General features: G+C 37.8%; 1 long non-coding RNA gene across 2 annotated transcripts in view; it reads left to right on the top strand.

Annotated features, from left to right (window-relative positions):
- LOC108407732 (uncharacterized) overlaps window positions 1-22,916 on the top strand; it is a 79,622-nt gene that overhangs the window by 40,884 nt on the left and 15,822 nt on the right. Inside the window, exons 9-10 of one of the 2 annotated variants that reach the window (XR_012121512.1) lie at window positions 3,965-4,050; window positions 12,300-12,730. This is a non-coding gene — a long non-coding RNA (uncharacterized lncRNA). Of the gene's footprint in view, window positions 1-3,964; window positions 4,051-12,299; window positions 12,731-22,916 lie in introns of those variants that run through there. The other variant, XR_001855797.3, reaches the window with a different exon arrangement.

Here is a 22,916-nt window from a genome sequence, read left to right on the forward strand (position 1 = left end):
AAAAATACTTAAGAATGAACAGTAGCGTGCCATTTGATACATTATGAATGTATAAAAATGTAAATAGCATCTTTTTATTTACATACTTTAGACACAGCCTTATGCACTGGATGTCACCAACTCTAGCCCAGTAGGCTTCATCCAACTAACCCAAAGGGGTTTTATTTAACTTCTGCATGTATGTGTATTGCAATTGAGCTTTCAGCATTTATGAATCAGAAGACTTCACATAATAATCTAGATAATCAGTCTTCTCCTAAAACACCAGAATATTTGGCATCTCTGGGTCTCATTCATCTAGGCAACATTCAGCACACACTTGCCAGTTTACTGAAGGCATGTGTCAATCCCTGTAACTCGTGCTTGCCTGGTCTTCATAGCTTTTGAACATTCAACACCTTTGTGTATATACAGAGAACTAAAGGTTCAATTATGGTTATAAAATAATGGAGAAATATTACCAGTATTTCTTGACAATGTTGTTAATTGCCTTGACATAGACAAATTTCCCATGACTGAAGCTAGGAGTTGAAGAGCAAAGTGGAATGAAGGTAGGGATAGAAATGCCAACACCTTCATCTTTCAAATTTGTAAATAATCACAAATTGATAGAATAAGTAAAAGTGTTAAGATACATTATTTGAAGTTAAAAAGTCACAAGTAGAGGAATTAAAAATAATAATACGATATATTCCAATGGAGAAAAGGGAAATGAGCAAAAAATTTCAATGTCAAAGCAGGTTATGCAGAGATGTCCAAAATAGGTGAACAAAAAGCTTAGTCATATAACATTTTAATCATTAATATTCTGCTAGGCTGTAAAAAAAGTAAACAGAGTAGTTTAAGAGTTCATAATTGGTTGAGACTGTGTATGTTTGGTGGGGTGTGGCAGGAGATTGCTGCTTTTAATTTCAAGCCATCTTTGCTCCCACTGGCACTTTCAAGTCAGAAGTGAAAATGTCATAAGATTTAGATGATTAAATAATTAACATGTTTATTTAATTCTCTAATATGTAAGTTTTTATTTAAGTTTTTAACATGTGCATATAATACCTTGATAATGGGTGAAACATACACATACTTAAGTACATGTGGGGAAATACACAGAACAGAAATTTTAGAAAAAAATGTGACTGCAACAATTAAAATAATTCAGTTGAGCAATATTGACACAAAAGTCACATACAAATCAATGAAACAAAAACCATCAGTGTGTATATGAAACAGAATTTTTAAATGCAACTTTCCATATGTTTCCAGTTTCAACTAAACTGTACACACTATTCAGCCAGAACAGTTCCAAGGACCACTCCAACTATACGTGTTGAAGGATTTCCAAAGGTTGTGGTCCCAAACCAGTTCCTCTATTATTACTAAGAGATGACTAGGGAATCAGTTGAAGAGATTAGGGTGGGATAACTTTTGGGAGGATAAAGTTGCTCTAATATGTTGGCATTAGGCCTGGTAAACATGGGCCTAGGTGTCCTTTTCCTAGTAGACTGTGATGTTTCCTTTGTTAAGTAAGTGTGTTCTTCTGTGTGAAAACTGTTTGTAGTAGAAGCTTCAATGGAGTTTTAAAGTCCAGTCCAATATAATACCAAAGATCCAGCTTGCTTCTCTTCACGGCTTGGCCTAAGTTAGGCTGTGGAGGAGACCAGACGCCTGGACAGATTCTTCTCTCTCCCTCACTCAACTCCCTCCATCATTTTTCACTTGGTGTCTTTGACCTGTTCTGGGACCAGGCTTAGCACAATGATTCAAGAGAAAAAGTCAGTCTCAGAAGGCTATCCTGGAGAAGTTAAAGAAAACAAGTCTAGCTAGAATGGCCTGCTTGGTGATAGAACAAAGAGAGAAAGCTTTATTTTTACTGACAGTAGAGACAAAATACGAGTTTCTCAGACACGTGGCAGAGCACAAGGGTGCACCCTGGGAAGAGAAACTGGCCATGAGCATCTTGAAATGGACTCCACACAGAAGGATGTCTGAACAAGTGGAGCCCCGCAGCCGCGTGGTGACTTGCAAGAAGTGACTGCCCTAAGCGGCAGTCAAACGCAGCCAGTCAACGGGTCTTGCCTAAATCTGCAGAAATGGAGTTGGATTTCCCAGCAAGATCTCTGAAGAAACCAATAAAAGTGACCCACAAGGATGATATTTTATATATAATACTTCTCTCAGCATTTTTTATTTGTCAAACATTGTTTTCAACATATTACATATATTCATTAATTTAATTTTCACATTAACCCAATATGGTAGAGCCTATTATTAGCTCCATATTGCAGTTGTAAATCTAAAACAAAAGGGTTAATACTTCAAGGACACACAGTTAGCAACTAGTAGCACTGTGATTTGACTGCCGGGATTCTTGCTCTAAGGTCTTAGCTTTTAATGACTACATTAAAGGATTCTCTTGAAACATAGACAATTGTTTATCAACTGCGACACTGCAACTATCCCAGCCATGAAACCTTGTGAAGTTCCACTTACTTCCTATACATTTTCCAAGCAATGAACATTTTCCAAGCTTCTACTACTAGGATAGACTGGTGGAGAACAAAAGAGGCCCATCTCCCTAGTCACCCCCTCTAACAGCCAACCAAGTGGCACCTGAGAGCAAATTTAACAGAGATGGAGGAACCATTCATATAATGGTTGGTTACTAAAGACCAACCATTTTTAATGAGCATATTACATCACTAATGCCAAGAACTCATGAGTTAAATAAATGCTTATTGCTTCAAGCCACTGAGTTTTTGGGTAATTCATAGCAATGGGTAACTGGTACTCTCTCAAGTCAAAATGTCCTTCTGCAGTTACCAAAGAAATAATCATGGACTCAGCTAATGATTTGGCGCGAGGGTGCAGAGGAGCTGTCCAGAGGGTGGCCACCAGGAACCTGAAAGCCAGGGTTCTGCCTACATGGTAGACATAGGACCCACGGGCTGGCCAAAAAGTGACCTGCCCCAGGGAAGGAAGCTGCATGCTATCTCGTGGAGTTTAGATGGAGCAGCCCTGGGGGCATTCAGCACATGCTTTATCCAGACTTTGCAGATGGCCAGGTAAATAACCAGCCTCCAGTAAAATGCTTACAGGCAAGGACTTAAACTGTATTTTAAATACCAAACCATCTGACAAGATATATACCTTAGACGATGCTCATGAGGGCTAAGGAAATTTGTTCAGATAGTCTGTTTGGAAGCAATGTGGTAATATATCAAGAACAACAAACATAATCATAGACATTGACCAGGAAATTCCAATTCTGAGAATTTATTCTAAGAAAGAAAATGTAAAGGCACTTTAATTTTTGTATCCAGTTACATGCTGAAGTATCTGGATGGCCGTGCAAGATATGCAAGATCCATTAGCATGAGTCCATTACCAGAAAGAGAACCTTCTCATTCTGTTAGCTGTTCATAAACACACCTGTAGTGAGAGGACAGGGCAACTTCTTAAGTCAACTTTCAATATTGTCTCATCTTTCAGTCAACAATCAACTTCAAATGAGTGAATGGGACCTCACTTCCCACCATCTGCCTCATTCTTTCCTATTTTATCCTTAAACCACATTTCAAACCCCTATATACATCTCACAGCCCATAACTTCATTCTGGTGGCATTCCAGGAGGTCAAGGAAACAAAACCCTTTATCCCAAGCTCTATTCTGGGAGAAAAGAAGAGAAACCCTTTGGTAATCCTCCGGAGGAACAGGTTTAGGATTTCAGAATGAAGCATCTGCAAGTAAACCAAACTGATGCCGTGTTGACGTAATCATTCCAGGTGGTATAATGATTATTTATTAAAAGATATCTTTCCCATTACAGGTAAGAAAATTAGGGTGAGGAACACTTATAATTGGATATCTTTTTATAATATTGTTGATACTAAAAGTTTGTGAATAACTTAATTCTCCAACCATAAGGGAATTTTAAATAAATTCAAAGTAATTGTTCTTCCCTGCTAGGTTTTCCCCTGGTTGGCTCCTTCTCATCATTCTTCAGAAAGATCTTCAGAGATTACCACCCACCACCATCCTCCAACAGTTTCTCGGTATTCCATTTCTGTTTATTTTTAGCATAGCTCTAATCACTATTTAAATATATCTTTTTAAGAATTTGTCTGTTTTCTCCCATCAGGCTTAGTCTCCATAAGGTCAAGGACTTTATACGTCTTACTCACTACAGTATCTCCTGCAAACAGACAAAACATGACAATGTAATAGGTGTTCAGTAAATAGTTTTTGAATGAATAGATTTCAAATATTAAAATTATAAGCCTAAAAAATGTACAGCTTGGTGGAAAAAATCTTGGGTTTTTTCTGCTTAAACACAGACAGCATAAACTATGATTTTTTGTGTTAAAATATTTTACATATGAATTATGCAATTACAAGAGCTTAATTTACTGAGGCAGAATAATTATGAATACCATTTTTTCTTGTGTTATTAGTTACTTTAATGTCATTAAAATAGAGTTTATGAAGTTTTAATCATCCAGCCTAAGATTGCTCATATGTATTAAATAGCATAAAGGGGACATCTTGGCTTCCTGGGAGATAAACGCTCAGGTGCTGTTATATTAAGTTAAACTCTTGAAATGCTTTGTGAGTAATTGAGATATCAGGCTTAAATTGACATCCTTCACAACTATGTAATAAATCTTGGTTGAAATTAATATGTGTTTCTAAAATGTAATCTCAGGGTCGAAATCATAGAAAAGCTTTTCAGCTTATAAACAGAGGAACCCTAAGCATCATCTTGCTTACATGCCTTCAAGCTTTTCCATAGGAAGTAATAACTTTCCACAAAAAACTTGTTTCTGCATAGCTGGCCTCACCCTGCCAATGAGGAAGAGGATGTAACAGCATCATCCCTTAAAAACTCAAGCCACAGGCTGCATGGTCACAACTACTTAGTTGCTTTTTCATTACTTGCTTATTTGTCTGTCTTCCCTATCAGACTATAAACTCCTTGAAGACAGGAGAATATGTTATTTGTTGAATTAAAAGAATTTAATCATCTATGCCTGGGATTAAAGCACTTTGGATACTGAAAGTTTGCAGGAAATTGGATTTTCAGATATAAAAATATGTCATCCACTTAGAGTATTTACTCTCAACCATGATCCACAAGAACTTGAGTTAGTTTACAATACAGAAGCACAGAAGAGAATAGCATATTACAATTAAAAAGTTTTAAAGCTAGGGAAAATCTAATTTGAATGTACAGTCAAAGCATGGATAATTAAAAGAAGGGAATTTTGTCTCTGCAGAACATAAATGGCAACATAGTTGCTCAGGTTTGCTGTTGATATTCCCAGCAGCTGATATTCCTGGTAGCAAATTCATAAAAAGGGAGAGAGTCAGTTAAAGTTTTATTGTCATAAAATATCAACAAGGTAGGGGGAAGAAATGAGTCATTACCTAGATCTTAGCTCTGAAAGAAATGTTTTAGGCAGAATACTGATCAGTATGAATAGTATGAATACTATTCCTGTGTAACATCCCCAAAGCAAATAACTGTAATAAGGAATTTCATAAGATTGTTTCTCAGCTTCTCCCATGAAAGCCCAGAGTTAAATGCTACAAGATAATTCTGCAAATGCCATTCATTAACAGTTTACCCAAGACAACATAGTCTAAGGGTATACTTCTCTACCCTTTAAGCCAGAGGTGAGCAAACCACAGACCACAAGGTGAATCCAGCCCATTGCCTGTTCTCGTAAATAAAGTTTTATTGGAACACAGCCATGGTCACTCATTTACTTAGTGTCTATGGCCCCTTTCCTGCTGCAACAAAGTTGAGTTGTTGCTATAAACTGTGTGGTTCACAAAGCCTAAAATATTTATTATCTGGCCCTTTCAGAAAAACTTGTTGACCTCTACTTTAAACAAAACCTCCTTTATTATCACTTTATTCATGGAGCTTTTGATGAGAGTTGAAAAACAAACTGCTTGTTGTTTTGAGTTGGATTCATACACTACCTAGAACTGTGAGAAACTGCTAATTTTCAATTTTTTAAATTTACAAAATATCAACTTTATGATTCAAACTAATACTTCAGAAAAAATAAGAACAAAATCTTGTTATAAAAATTAAAGAGGTAAACAAGTCTTTTACTTGGATAGGTAATAACCCTCCCATATGGCAGTGGGACATGAAATACGTTAAGCAAAGCCAGAATATCTCTGATGAGGGAATTTTAATCTTCTCACAACATAAAACCAGAACTAACAGTATTTCAGTTTTAGAATGCTACCATTCCAAGTGAGAGAAGGGGAAAATACCAACAATCCCAATTAAAAGCCCAAGGAAAGGACAAACTCAGCAATGATGGCCACCCATTTTGACATGATACTGAATAACTGCTTATATTGTATGCAGGAAATAGCTGTATGAAAGATTTACCATTATAGCCATGGAGTTATGCCAGTTCTGGAGACACAGTGGATATTCAATATACATCCCTTTAACTAATTAACAGCATATAAAGTTTCATGAAATTTTAAACAAAAATATGGATAAACCCATCTATGCACTGTAAGGGGTACATTTGGAAGCATCTACAGAATGTTTCATGCCAAGTAAATTATCAATAATAGATGTTTATATGAGAATAAGTTAATGTTTCTTAAATGCAAAATCAATATGCTATTAATATCCTACTATGCGTACACCCTGCTAGTGACCATAGAAAAATATATGGCTCAGTTCCTTTGGGCAGTGGACTTTAAATCTATCTGGTAAAACACACATTAAAAAGATAGAGTGGGAACCTATAAGGAATATCCTAATATAGCACTAAATGAATAAAATTTACAGTAAGTGAAATATTATCATTTTGTGTTGAATTCATTCTCTGTGAAAATCAAACAGAAAAAAGAAGGCCAGAGGCCCACAGTTCAGTCCCGAATGGGACATTTCCTGACTAGACTGTAAATTATTTTATTTAACAGTGTTAAACTTGTTTATTTCACTGGCTTACACATACTTCAGTTCTTGCAAAGCCTGAAATAATTATCACACCACCATAAATAATTATCACAAACAGCTACTGGTGGTAATCTTCCGAGCCCTAGGTTTCTGGAGAAGAGTATCTGTGGAAAGGGTTCAACAGATATTTAATACAAACTAACGATTTGTATCTTAAGCCTTTTGGAAACATTTAAAATATAATATTTAAAACATTCCATGGAGTTACATGACAGATGTTAGCACAATGAATTAACTTGTGTTTCCAGTTTGACTCATTTTTGAATGGACCTCAGAATAAAGGCTCCTCTTACAAGAGTAACCAACCTGACATTATGAGGCGTACTGCTAAAGATCTCTCACTAGCAAATAGTTTTCTGTGTAAATCAGGATTTTGTTTGATAGTGTGCAAACACAAAAATACTAAACTAAATGAGATGCTAAGGATTGTATGAAATCACGTGTCACATTATACCTGATTCCAAGTTTTTGCATTAACCAAAACAACTCCATTCATTTATCTAATATATAAAGAGTAAATATATTTGGTTTAAACTTATAAAATTATTTTTACTAATAAAACACTACCTGTTTTTAGATAGTAGAGTACTATTTCAGATTTTATTTGGAAGGAGTTATTTCTGCTTAAAAAAAAGACATATCCACTAGAAGAGGTGATCTGAAAAGTCTTTTCCCAATCAAATAGTGTCTGTTCTCTGAACAAAACTCTATTTTACCAAAGAAATGTAAAATAATTACCTTGTGTCCTAAGATTTTATAATGTCATACACTATATACATCATATGTAGCAACTGCTAGAAACTGCTTACTACTTATAAAATATCTGCTCTTCCCACTTGGTTTTGCACAACACCTGCAATTTAATCAGGATGTTTTTGGGTGTGCCCGCACTTCCCTGTCAACATTACAGTTTTGGACAAAAGCCAGCCTGTAAGAGATTTTCATCTTGAGACTGGTTCCCTTCTTGCAACATCGGTTGTACTGTTGCCAAAAACATCAACCTACCAAGGGAACATCCCCTTTTACCCACTCCCATTCCTCTCTGGGCTCAAATAATAAACATTTAGTAACTACATCTGAATGAAATTTTTTCTTCCTTTTTCTTGATAAGTCACCAAAACACAATTCTCACCAAGCTCATAGGTCATTCTTTTTTTCACATGTTCTTAATACCATACGTACTAAGCTACTCCCTGTTTTTAATTTTTTTTTCTTTTTTTTTTTCCTGTCAAAGAGGGTTCTCATAATATTTGGAAGTTCCAAAATATCCACTCCAACATCCTGAGAGAACTCAACCCTCTAATTCTATGAGTAGAGAAGCCATTTCTGTTTCTGCCTACTGTGGCACTTGAGAATGTTAACTTCTTCAGTACCAACAAAGAACTTTGTCCTTGCTGACATGGTGGACGCTCTTTGTTAAGTGCGATCAAATCCAGAAGCCAACTTCCTAGTGAAATGAAATGCTAGGGGAGACAGTTCTGGTCCCCGAACAATGACTCCATGTGTTTGAAGGACAAACCTAAACTGAAACAATGCTTTTGAAGATAGGCATGGTTTCCTGGGAAAGAAGTTTATGAACAAGAAGGCTATATTTATCTAGATCTGGGTTTGTATTATGTTAGAATTTTTTTCCCCATTGCTATTGCATTTTTAATATTAGAACAAACTGTGATTGCTTAAATTGCTCAAAGATGTTAAATATTTATACTTTCTTGGAAGTCTTAAGAGGAAAATACATCTAACAGAAGCAATCTGCTGGACTGGTCAGTAGGCATGGTTCAGTTTATGGTGGACAATATTATTCAATCTGGTAAATAATTTAGACTTGGATGTTTTAAGGAGTAGAAATATTTGATAACTAAATTCTGTCAGACTCAATAATTATCTGTATAATATTGAGGCTAAATACTATGAATATTTTTGGAAAATCTATCCAGCATCTCTTCTGGTATGCTCAGGTTCATTGCACAGAGTGCAAATCAGAAGCAAGTTTACCTTCAAATATCTAAAATGTAATTATAGTGAATGATGTAATAAATCCTAAGACTAAGGGATAAAATCAAAACTCTTTACTCTGGCCTCCAACACACTTCCCCATGTATCTAACCCTTTCTCTCCAGCTCATTCCACACAAGCCACTCCAGACTTCTTCCCATTCCTCAACATACCTGGCTTTGAACCTGCTTAGAGACTTTCTACCCACCATTCCTTTTCCTGAAATAGTTTTCCCCAATTCTTCATAGGAGGACTTAAGACTTAACTGCAAGAGCAGGGGCTTTTTAAAGCAGAGTTGGGAGCATAAAGGCCAGGCAGGACACAGTGAATTAATGTATGTAAATTATTAGAAAATAATTAAGTGCTCAATATTTATAGTCATTATTGTTTGGGTTGTCATTGTTACCCTTCTGTTCTCTGCTCCCATAGTGCTCCCCGCAAAGGCAGGCTTCCTCTGAACACTGAATGTACAGTTTCTCCTGCCTACCCAAACCATCACTCTCTGTCATATCATCCTTTTATTTTCCTCCCTGCAAATGAAGATTGCTCATGAGCAGCATTTCATACAAAACCTAAACTCTGGATGGATGGATTTAATTTAAACGGTCAGAAATGCTTTCTCTAGTTTCTACAGGTAAAAACAGAACAAAACAAAGAAACATTAAATATTCACAAGAGTGATGAAAAGTAGGCACATATTTTTAAATGAGTGGTATGGCAGTGTAAGTGTAATTATAACACTGTGGTTTCTTATTATAAGGAAAGGAGCCAGCTTAAGGAAATCCACGATTGTATGTAACATGCTCTCTTGTCTTCTGAGCATGTCAAGGCAGTAATACCTCAAGGACACAGTGACTAGGAAGAATCTTCATTCTTATTTTCAAATCTAAGATACTTACATTGAATAAGTTATATTAAATTTGTGTGGGAGGATAGGTTGAGAAGAGGAGAGTCTTGGGAGTAATATTTTAAACTAATCTCAGAGAACATAATACTTCTCTATCCCTTATAGCAAATTACAAAGTTACCATTTTATGAAAATCATCACCCCAAATTATGATATTGACTGAAAACATAAATCCATTTCAGAAGATGTTGCTTAGGTAAACTATTGCACAGTAGAACTAGTGAATCATTAAATACAGTATTAATCCTTAGCTCTGGACAATTGTCCTTGGAGACAAAAGAAAGAAAATGCCCTTTGGTGCCTGTATGTGAAAAGTCCTAGGATGGAACTGATGCTTGCTGACTACCCCATCCTCACTGTCAGCACCCTGGTAGTCTGATCTTCATTCTTCCCATCCCCTTTTTTACATCATCCTTTTACTCATCCCCATTTTCAGACCAAACAAGAAAGGGAAATCATTGCCAGTGTAAGGTGAATTTGGGTCAGGATATTTTGGAAGAATCCATGTTCCCCATCTTTCCCAGACTTTAATCTCCAATCTAAAACCACTCTGTTAGAGTTGTCAAGAGTCTGGGCCTCTTGACTTCTCTGACAGTGTTCTTTCCACCAAACACTTTCCCAGGGCCATTCCCCATAAATGGCTCCAGTCATCAGAGCCAATCCAACCTTTTCATTTCACAATTGTCTGTTTTATAAACAAGAAAGTTGAAGGCATGAAACAGTGAACTTACCAGGTTTACTTCAAATCAGTAAAGAAGGTCATATTGAAACTCATGCAATTTTCTTGACTCCTGGATGAAGACAAAGACAAGTTGCCTCCTCTCATGCTTTGAAACAACTGAGTATTTATTCTCAATTTTGCTACTCTAAGTATATAGTCTCAAGAGCAGCCTGACTCTTGCATAATCATTTGGAGCAGGAGAAAGGGAAAGTCCTGTGAGGGCAGGTGGGGAGCAATTAGGAGGGAGAGGGAAGGGTGCAGTATGCAGGAGGCCACATCATGGAAGGGTGCTTCATGGGCTGTGAAGAAACAGTGGGTCCTTGGCCCAACTGGTCTGACTCAGCCCCAGGAAATAGATCATTATCAACAACTTTGTCTTAGCAAAGAAAAGGTTTGACCGCAAATGAAGATGCAAGCACTGTTCGACAAGTGGAATAGATCTTCGTGTGTGTGTGTGTGTGTGTGTGTGTGTGTGTGTGTATGTGTGTGTGTGATTTATCAAGCACTCAACATGTGTAATATGTATGGTAGAAGCTTTGAATATATTATCTCATTTAATTCTTGCAACACCCTAGCATGAAGATATCACTATTTTCATTTAGGACTGATGCAGATAAGGCTTGTAGAAATTGAGCATTTTGCCTAAGATCACATAGCTAAAACATGGAGAAGTCAAGCTGCTAATCCAGGTGTCTCTGATTCTAAAGCTTTAGATTCTGATAGCTAAGCCACCCATAGGAAAAATAAAACCTTCTATTTCCATAGTGAAAAGTTGCATGTCTGTGAACACACTTATGTTTGCAACTGCATGCTCCTTGAGGTAATAGATTTTTCTGGTTTGTTTTCATATCTGTGTCTTCAAAGCAGCCTAGTCCAAATCCTGCCATACTTTGTGTGTTCAGGGAACATGTCTTTTATTTCTGTGTATATGCTCACATTAACAAGGACCTCACTGTGATTAATAAAATAGCAGGACCTGATTGATAAGTGGCAACAGTGATCTCCTGTCCCTGCCCTCATTTAAATATCTCCAAAGGATAATGGACAAAGGGAGCTGTAAGAGGCTTCTTTGAAAGCAGTCCAACGTGCAAGAGTGTCAGATGAGTCCAACAAAAGACCACAGGTCCATATGCCCCATCCTACATTCATCATTAGCTTGTGGCACGGAAGGCAGCAGGTGTGGATTGTACCACATGGACATCATTTTGAATCACAGAAATCACTGAGATTTTTTGGACCACTGAGATCACAAACTTCTCAAACATTACACAGAACTATTTTGTGTATGTATTTTATTAAGTCCTCTCTGTGTCCCTCTTCTCATCCCGACCTTCACCATGTTCTTCCAAATGTAACCAGCATCTCTAATTTATGACAGGAACAGTGAACTCAGAGACTTAAAAACAAATATATTGGATTCCATCAATCTCTATTTATTAAATTTATATACTACAAAAAATTAGAGGCACCATAAATTACAGTTCTTTATAAGCTGTCCTCACAAAGACTAGACTGCACCATGATCTGTTTTTGTCTCTAAAACAGAATATGGGAGAAGAAATCACAAACAATAATACATTCCTTTCAAACTTTCTCTCAAAATGATAATATGTCCAATTTTTAAGCACTCAGAGAAATCTTTATTGATAACATGCTGTGTATGCTCTCTACCACATGTTTTCAGGAATTCAAAGGAGGATCAGAACATATGTCCTGAATTTAAACTCTAGGTACAGAGAGAAGCACCATTACAGATCAAGACAGGAAGGACAAGGGGACAGCACGTGCAAACTCCAGGAGAGTAACAAGTGCCACAGAAGGTGTGAGGAGAGAGCCAACTGACTTCTGCCTCAGGTGATCAGAGAGGTTTTCATGGAGAGAAGTCATGATCTAGAACTTGAAAGACTGGTTAACAAGAAAAAAATAATTTATTACAGATCGTCCTTAACTCGTGATGGGGTTATGTACCAATAAACCCACTGTAAATTGAAAATGTATTTACAACACCTAACCTACTAACCCTCATAGCTGAGCCTACCTTCACCGTGCTCAGAACACTTACATTAGCCTATAGTTGGGCCAAATCATGTGACACAAAACCTGTTTTATTATAAACTGTTGGGTATCTTGTGTAATGTATTGAACACTGTACTGAAAGTGAAAGCAGAATGGTCAGATGGGTACGGAATGGCAGTGAGCATGTGGATTATTTACCTCGATGATGCTGTGGCTGACTGGGAGCTACGGCTTTCTGCTGCCCAGCATCAGGAGAGATCATTGTGCCATTTATCACTAGCCTGGGGAAAGATCCAAATTCGCAATCTGAAGTACAGTTTCTACTGAATGTGTATTGCTTTCACACCATTGTAACATTAACATGTCATCAAACCACTGTCAAGTCAGGGACTATGTATTAACCGCCCTTAATTGCTACACTATGCCGGCACTTCTTCACGGGCTTTCAGCACTTTCTCAAATACTTTCAGCTGCTCCTTGAAATCTAGAAGTCATCTATGACAGCTCCCTCTCCCTCACCTCCCCACACCTCAAGGACTCCAGTTGATTTTCTTCACAAAAGAATCTCGAATGCAGCAACCTTTCTCCATTCCCACCACTAGCATCCTAGCCCATAAGACCTCTGTATTAGCCCCCTACCTGTTAACAAGAGGTTACTCTTTCCTCTCTCTGAACACTTCTCACAGTAGCCAATGTCATCTTTCATTGAATCTAAACAGGATTATGTCTCGGCTAACATCATTCATTGGCTCCTCGTAGCCCTTAGGATAACACAGAATGCTCTTCATACGCGTCTCGGTGCTGCACATGTTTCTGATTCTCATTGGCTTCTGCAGCCTCCGACTCTACCGTCTCTCCTGGTAACAAACACCACCCAAAAAGAACTCTGTAGCTGTCAAACTCACCAAGTATTTCCTGCCCAAAGTATTCCAGAATGTTCTTTCCCTCAATGTTCACATGGATAACTCCTATTCAACCATTATACCTCAGCTTAAATATCCTTTCATAAGAAAAGTCATCTTATCCCTCATTCTAAGCTACCAATCCCCCACCCTCCCACCTCCAGGCCAATTCCGGATAACCTATCTCAAATGTCCTGTAAGTTACAATATATTTTTTAGTTTTATGTAAAGACTTTCTCCATTATCTAGGCTCAGTGATAGCAGGGGCCATGTGATTTTATTCATCACTATATTCCCAGTTACTAGTCCCTCACCAAAAGATTGAATGAATAAATTTCAACATGTAAGTTACTTTCCATTATTTTCCACCAACACAGTTCCACAGTTTTCTGTGTCAGAAGCAATTCTCATGCCTAAAAAGTTCTACAAATTTTCAACACTAGGGATTGTGTATATTTTCTTGTTAGTCAATGCCACAAACTCTGTCCCTCCTTCCTTCTCAAACCTGAAGTGTTTAAAAAAAAAATCCCATGCTTCATGTAGCTTGAAAAGCCCTTTAACCCACACCTTACCTTACTCAATATCTTTTTAAAACATCATTACTCTTTCTGATTTTCCTTCTAAATTTTGTTCCAAACAAGCAAAGAAGCTGAATCACGAACCAGGAAATATCTGCCTCTTTTAGACTGATCTCCAGAAGAAAGGAAAGTGAAACCCCCCAGAGTCCTCTAATGGGAAGAGAAAGGAAGGGGAGCTCATCTCCCTAGAGATACAGGGAGAATGAAGCCAGGGTAACTCACTTTGGAGGCCAGACTCATCCCCAAGATGGGTCTCTTGTTATTCTCAGGGCTTCAAATATAGGGTCTTCCTCCCCTGGCTTGACTCTTAATATTTTACCAAAAACAGCCAGAAAGCAAGAAAAACCTGTACCTTCTCTAAGAATGTACCCCAAAATTATTCTTCAATTGAAGTAGTAACAGTGAATTGTGTGCTTATAATGAGCCAGCTACTTTACTAAGTGCTTCACTTATATTAAAGCACTCAATTCTCCCCCATAAACCCAATGTAGTAGGCGTTATTACTGTCATGATTCTGAGGAAATGAGGCCAGTCCAAAGAGGGTAAATAATAGCCTCACAGAACTATTAAACAGGAAAGCCATTTTTCTGTGATAAAATTTTACTTATCCACTCTTGTGCCCTTGTACATGTTTTTCCTGTAACCCACACCAGATATTTGCAGCAAGACTAATTGGGCAAATTCTGCAGATCTTTCCCTGGGCTGGTGATAAGTGGTACAATGAACGTTAAATAAATTAAGAGATGAGTGAATCGTTGTCCTTGACCTCCTAGATATAGTCCGATAAAAAGCTAAAGCAGTGGATAACATAGGAGGCTTACGGTGAGTGGGGCCGGAGCTCCGGGCGGGACTGGTTCTGTCAGTTTGGGTATGGCTTTTCAGAGAAGGTCATATCTAAATGACAAACAGTGCAATTAGTAGGTGACAGCACATGTAAATATGGAGCATTGAACATGCATTCCTACCCCTGAGTAACCTCTTTGAAGTTACATAAAGAAAATATTTAACCATTAAATTTAGAACCAATAGAACAAAGGGAATTGGTGAGAAAGTGAGAGATGGGAAAAAGCTGCAGAGGTGATGAGGGGCTGAGCAGAGGGAAGAAGTCTGAAACCTACTGTCTGCCATGGGGGCATGCCAGTGTAAGATGAATGGGCTTGCTCCAGGCAACACCACGATGGCTCAGACGCTGGAACCACTGGACACCTCTAGGAGCCAGTTACAAACCGGAGCTGAGAACAGAACTGGTTAAAAAGCTACAAGGAACTCACAGATACCCCCCACCCTTCTACTGATCTGTACAGCCAGTGAACCCCATCTCTTTTGAACTCTGGGCAGAAGACAAAAGGTTTACTCCCAGAAAAAGCTGAACCTGAAATACTCTCGACCCAAGCCCAAAACAAATAAGTTCAGGGCAAAGTGCCACACAGAAAACGGGAAATAAAGTGAAAATCTATGTACTGAGTACTGAGGCTCCTTGGAGCCCCTTTCCTTCTGGTGTCTGGAGTTATCTCCTCTAGGCAGGCAGGCTGAAGATTCTTCTCTGGGAAAACAGAGTGGCCCAAGGGAGAAGACCTACAGTTACTGACATTTGAAGATCTACAGGGAAAGAGCTGGGTACCAGCTCTATTGAAGGCTGGCAGCCAGCCAGGGCTGCCTTGGTACTCGGAGCCTCCAGTGAGCTATTTAGGGCCCCACTCTCAGTCACACATGGGCAGGCAAGGATCTCCAAATATTTGAGGAGGTCCTCTAACAGGAAAGACAGACCAAAGCAAACAGAAAACAACAGGAGAGTAGACTGGTCTTACAAGAAATAGAGATCATTGCAGAGAGCAGGGAAAAGCTTTAGAGGGGGGAAAAAAAACCTTTAATAAGTACCATTAGGAAAATAAAATGAGACTATGTATAAGGCAAAAATTGGGAAACTAAAAAAAAGTCGTATTTTAAGCATAAGGACTTTGTGTTATCCTTACACCATTTTGTATGTCTTTAATATCCTTTAATAGATATTTGGGAAAAAAAGAGAAAAGCTAACTAGACCAAAATGGATAAGGTTTATTACTAGTAAATATATATACTGATTTTCAAGTACTTAAATGGAACCTATGATAAATGAAGAACAAAGACAAATAGAGCTCACAATTCACAGGAAAAATGAGTGAACTAAGAATAAAGAAGAGCTCTCAAAATTAAAATGACAGCAGAAAAAATCGTTAACAGGGGATTTTTAAGACAAAACCAAAGACTCTCCCAGCAAGAAGAACAAGAAGATAGAGTTGGAAAATTGGCTAAAAAAGAAAAAAATAATAAGAGAATCAATCCAGAATATTCAACACCTGAATAATCTGAGTTCCTAAAATACAGAACAGAGCTCTAGCTACCATTTTATTTCACTCCTCTCCTTTTTAGCAAAGTTCCTTAAGAAAGCTGTCTACACCCACTATTTCCAGTGCCTTCCGTCCCCTTTCTCTTAACCCACTCCTATCTGATTTAAACTCTTTTTACCAAGATCACCAAAACGAAAGCCATTTCTCAGTCCTCATCTCACTTTGCATGTCAACAACATCTGACAGAGCAGATCGCTCTCTCCTCCTTGGAAAAGTCTCTTTGCTTAGCTTACGGAGCTCTACAAACACCTGCTTTTCCTCTTACCTTTCTGGCCACTTCCTGTCCATCTCTTCTGCTGTTTCTTACTCACCTCCCTATCTCTAAATGAGGGCAGTGCCTCCAGACTCAGGCCTCAGATGTCTTCTCTATGTAGTCTACACTCCCCAGGCTATCTCGTCCAGTCTCGTGGCCATACGGACCACCTGTATGCTGATGGCTTCCCCATCTATACCTCCAGCCCACAGACCTTGCCTGCACATGCAGACCTGGATGTCAAACTCCCCGTTGACATCACAATCCGGATGTGTAGCAGGCATTGCGGCATTTCATACTACCAATGCCCAATTCTAAACTTCTAACTTAAATTTTCCCACCTGCTCCATAAAATAAAGATGAAACAACCTTCTCCTCCCGTACTTTTCCCCTTTGCAACTTCTTTTTTTAGGCTCATGCCAAAACCGTGAGTCATCTTCCTTCCTTTTTATCTCGCAGCTCAGATATGATCTGTCAGCAAATCATGATACCTCTTCCTTCACCACTTGTAGAGAATTTGGCCACCCCTCTCACAATCCGCACTGCCACTGCTCTGGTACAAGCCGCCATTGCTCCCCCTGTGACTTGTTGCAGCGGCCTCCTGAACGGACCCCAGCTTCTGCCTTTGCCCCCTTCAGACTCCAAACACACCGGCTGAAGGGATTCCACTAAAACATATGTCAGGTGGTGTTCCTCCTCTGCTCAGAACCCTCTAAAGGCGCGCACCCTATCTACACTTTGAGCCCCAATTGCCTTTAACCTCATCTTCACCCATTTGCTTCCTTCATTATAGTGACCATGACTTCCTTGCATTCCTTAAATGCATCTATACTTTGAAGTTGATGTTTCTTCTGCTTGGAAGGCTTTTTCCCCACAGATCTGCCTGGCTAACTTTCTTGCATCTTATAGTCTTTACTAAACCTCACTCTCTCAGTGAAGCCTTTTCTGGCCACCGTATCTTAAAACTGTAAATCACATGTATACACATATGTACACACGCACACACATGTGCACACACCAGATCATAACTCCATTCCTGGTCATACTGTCTTTCCTTGTCACTATCTACCATACTTTTTATTTTACTTATTTAACTAGCTCTATCATCAGAATGTACACTCCATGAGGACAGGATTTTTAGTCTTTGTGTTCACTGCTGTATCCCAAGAACTTAGAAGAATTCACAAACATAACACAGATGTTTATTGATGAATGAAATAATCAAGAAAATAGGAAGCATAAACTATCAAAGAAGTAATTCAAGAAAATTTCTTAGAACTTAAGAACCTCACTTCTTAATTACAAATTAACACCTGGTATCTTGTTGATAAATAAAATTAGGCCCACACCAAGACACAACATCATGAAATCCAAAATGTAGGGATTTAGTAAAAGACACTAAAACTTCCTATGAAAAAAGAGCTGGTTATATACAAAGAACAGGGAATTAAATTAACATTAAACTTATTAGTAGAAATACAGTATACCAGAAAAGAAGTGGGGTGCTCTTAAAACTTTGATAAATTTCATTTCTAATAAAAAATTCCATATCCAAATACATTACAATTTAAATATGAATGTTAATTATTGACTGTCTCAGGCATTTTATATTTAAATATAAATTACCTCCCAAGTACCTTTTCTCAAGAAGCTACTAGAGAATGTGGTTTATCAACAGAAGGTTGTAAACCATGAAAAAGGAAGGCATTGGATCCAAGAAATAGAAAATATGAAGAGGAAACAGAAGAATTTGGAGCATAGTGCCAAACATCAGGTCTACAAAGGGACACAAATGAGGGACACAAAGCTACAGGAGGAATCTCAAAGATAAAAAGAGAAGTGTTAGATTACTTAACATTTTTGGCCATATTCAGGGAACTTTTATACTTTGGGAAGATTTCTATACTGGCTTAGGAAATTAAGAAACAAAAAATGTCCATGCAATTTTAAACTCCAGGAAAAACAAAAAGCTTTAAGGTATAAAATGCAAAAACCATGCTTGCTGATTTGCTGAGATATGAAGCATTTATAGTGTCATGATAATTTGAATTCAGATTTTTGAATTAACTGAAAATTGTGACACACATACACACGTACACACACACACACACTAAGGAGGGAAATTGTCTTAGCTTTGAGCACTTTAGAAAAATAGGGTCTGATAAAAGACTTAAAATACTGATGCTTTATTGGGGAGATGCAAATCCAGGTCAATAAGAAACAGGAATAAATAAAGCAAAGCAAAAAGTATGGGAAACAATAAAGGCCTGTATGACATGTTGTCTTCTCATTGGTCAAAATTCACCCACAGATATGTATCTCCCTCATTTCTGAGTTGGGTCATCTGGCCACTTCAGTGACCATTAAGGATGTGAATCTCCCTTTCTGAGGACTGGAGCTTCATTGGAGTCCAGATGTGGTAACAGGAGCCAGGAATGCTGAGGATTGAGTTGACTGACCCAGCTGTGCTATTGGCAGACAAGAGGATGGGCCCCAAATTCCCAGGGCAAATGACTGGTCAATTCCCAGGAGTAGCTGCACAGTCTGGGGACTGGGCAACACCAGGGGAACTAAGGAGGCAGAGTACAGTGGAAACAGGGAGAGGACAGCACATCACTCATCTAGGATCTGTAGACCAGTGGCCATCAATCTTCCTTACAGTGAAGGGAGATGAAAGAAGCAGAGAAAAGCCAATTGTTCCACCAGAAAACCAAGCTTAGAGTACTACTCTTGGGAACATCATTCTAACTCTCTTTTTTATATGGTCTGGTATGAAACTCTCCAAAAGAGGCCTCCAGTCTCTCAACAAATCTATCATTAAGTCTACCAACTGCAGTCACAGTTATTTCTTGAATATGTGAAGTGAATATTTATGATGATGGCAATCACACATTTCTAAATTACTAAGTGGGAGTAAGTTCCTGTGAAAAGTGACCCCTTAAAGGAAGAAATATTTTTAAATGCTAACTCCTCCTCATGAGACATTTCTTCCCTATAAAAAAAGTCTTGCTCTTACCCATATTGAGAGTGTCATTTATGGCCCATCTCATTCTTACATCAGTATCTCCCCCTCTCCACACACAGCAGTTGCAGTTTCTATTCCTTTCATCATGCATGCTGCCAAGTTTCTTTTCTAAAATCCCATTTGTTAATCAGAAATCTCCAGGGATTTTTTTCTTCCCTGTAGAATAAAAATATGCATGCCACGTAGTGTACTTTCTATGTCAGTATCTTATTCATCCCCCAAATCTAGAAAGTATGATCATTCTCTTTATCCTATAGATAAAAAGGTCAAAAGAGAAAAAGTAATTTCTGAATCAAAATGGACTATTTTCCACTTTTTCTCTTTACTTCTATTTAGTCTGCTATCTAAGGCCCTTCAAAATCTACACACCCCAAAGCTCTCTTCCAATTAATCTCTCTTGAAATTTGGTTTTAAGTTGATGGGTTTATGAATCCCCCAAACCCTTTTTTGGTGTCCATGGGTGGGTAGACTACATGTACATAAACACCTAAAAATATATATAAAATTTTGCATTTATTTTTATGGTCATATATTAGAGGGAGATTCAAAGTATTTGTCATAAAAGTATTCATAACCTTAAAAAAGTGAAGCAGCCTACTCTGAAAGAATACCCTCCCCTGGGAGATTAGGTTTCTCTCTCCCTACTTGGCTCCTTCTCCACGTCTACTCCTCTGCCTTGCATGAGCTTCACTCACACAAACTTCTGTGGCACCTTTTGCAGATCACAGCAGACCACAATGACCAGTTTCTCCTCTGAACTTAGCACCCATGTCCTATGTAACAAATCTAGTAATTAATGATAGATCATCTTCGGGCATCGCTTGGATTTTGTATGACTGGTTATTAGGTAACTGTTGTATTGTTACTCGCTTCATCATTTAGATTTTAAGAATCTTAGACCTTTGTATTCTCTCCCTAGCATCTTGCTCAGCTCCACACAATATGAACACTCAATAAATACTTGTTGATTTGGTTTGAGACCAGCATCTTACTTTTCATAAAAATGCATTTGCTCTGGTATTTAGTTAATGCCTATAAGGCACCAACGTCCATAACAGGCTTGGGCAGATGGGAGTCAGTCCCATCCAAGGCAGCAGAGAGCCATTTCGCTGGACCGTATACTCACAGTGAGCCTCACGGTGAACTAAGGGTGGAGGTCATGCAGGAAGGGGCATAAGTGGTTTCACAGGTATAAAAGGAAGTGACCCAGTGGTTGAGGACAGTAAAGGAAGAGGAGATGAGGACACTGGGAACAGAAAGAAGCTGACTGCCTCACAGAAAGATGGATCACATGGGGAGGTGAAGCCAGACAGTCTTCCCTTTATGATACAGAGACAAATCTCAAAATCTAAATACTGTGTTGGCTTATGATCACTCAACAAATAATTGTATGAAGTTTATTGTGAGACAGAAAGACACACTGAGAGGAATGAAAATTTAAAATATCACAGTTTTAACAGGCTGGTGAACTAACAAATGGACTCCCAGTCTTTGTGAGGCCACATCAACTTGCTGATACATCCCAAGGTAGCAGCTATGGGGAAGAATTCTGCGCCCGCTTTACCTTCCAGTACTTCAAATCAAGTTGGTAAAACAAAGTTAAATACGTAAACATAGACCAACAAGATAATTGAGACCAGAATGCTAAACAAAAAACAATACACAAACACATTAATTATCTGAGTGCATTTGCTATTCCTTAGTTGTTAAAATTCTGGTTTTTTAACAATGTCATGAAAATTTTATTGTAAAAGCAAACTCCAAAACAAACTTAACTTATATACAGAATCTAATAAACAAAACAAACAGTACAGAAATAGGCTCATAAACACAGAGAACAGACTGGTGGTTGCTGTAGGGGAGGTGGGTGGGTAAAATAGGTGAAGGGGAAAAAAATTAGTGGTTAAGTTTCATATCTCAATCTGGGTGATTACTACATGAGTGTATGCACATGTCAAAATCCATCAAGCCGTACCTTAAGATTTGTGCATTTTATTGGATGTACCTCAATATAAATTTTTTAACTCCAAAATATTTGATGAAACTGTAACATTTTCTTTTCTAGATTATATCTGAGAAGAAATTCCTCAGAATCATTTCTGACTATTGATTAGCACCCTTTACAGCAAAATGGCTCTAAGGTGAAAAATAATGTCAAATCAGCAAAGAACACAGTAATTCTGGCCAATACATAAGACAAGCTATTAGTGTTGAGGTTCCCAGAGAATGGTAATATTCAATGAACCAATTTAATTATATTTCAGGTTACATGAAGTTTTATGAAGTCTATACCAATGTTTTCATTGTCTTAGAACTAGGAACATATAATTAGATAGACTAATTTCACTGGAAGCATTTCAAATTGCCTTATATAAATAGGTTTTTAATTTATCATCTTTTATTGAAGTTACTTTTTCAGAAAAAGCTTAAGTATTCCAGGGAGACTGTTATCAATAAATGGATTAAAAACACATTTTTATTCTTCTTTTTACAAGAACTTTTTTTAAATGGTAAATGTTCACTATAAAAACCTTGAATATGGCCAAAAGCATGGAGCTAATGCAAAATGCATTCCTCTTTCCAGGCCCACCCCACTATTGCAGCCAAAACCCAACTCCATAAAAGTAACCAAGGCTAATAATTAACTATTGTTAAATATATTATCTATGCAAACACACACACACACATATATATAATTATTTTTCCTACAGGAGTAGGGTCATATTGTGTATATGCTCTTATGCTCTTTTTAATTTTATTTTTCCCATTAATAATATTTCTGCTCATTTTCCACATCAATAGACTTAGAGCTATGTCACTTCTTTTAATGGCTGCATGATATTCCATTGTTTGAAGTGCCATGCTTATTTAACTAGTCCCTTATTAATGGGCATTTATCTTGTTTCCAATTTTCTCTATTACAAATAACAAAGCAAAGACAGTGCTGTCCAAATATCTGTCCCTTTTTACATATATGTTTGTTATGTAAATCCCCAGAAGTAGGCTCACTGCCTTTCCATGAATTTTAACTTTTGATAGGTTATTGTAAAATTGTCTTTAATGATTATTATGCCAGATTACTGATCCACTAATAATGTATGAGAGGCCCTGAATAACAACAATCCCACCAAAAAAGCCCT

This window comes from Manis javanica, chromosome 10 (assembly GCF_040802235.1).
Source record: "Manis javanica isolate MJ-LG chromosome 10, MJ_LKY, whole genome shotgun sequence".
NCBI classification, from domain to species: domain Eukaryota; kingdom Metazoa; phylum Chordata; class Mammalia; order Pholidota; family Manidae; genus Manis; species Manis javanica.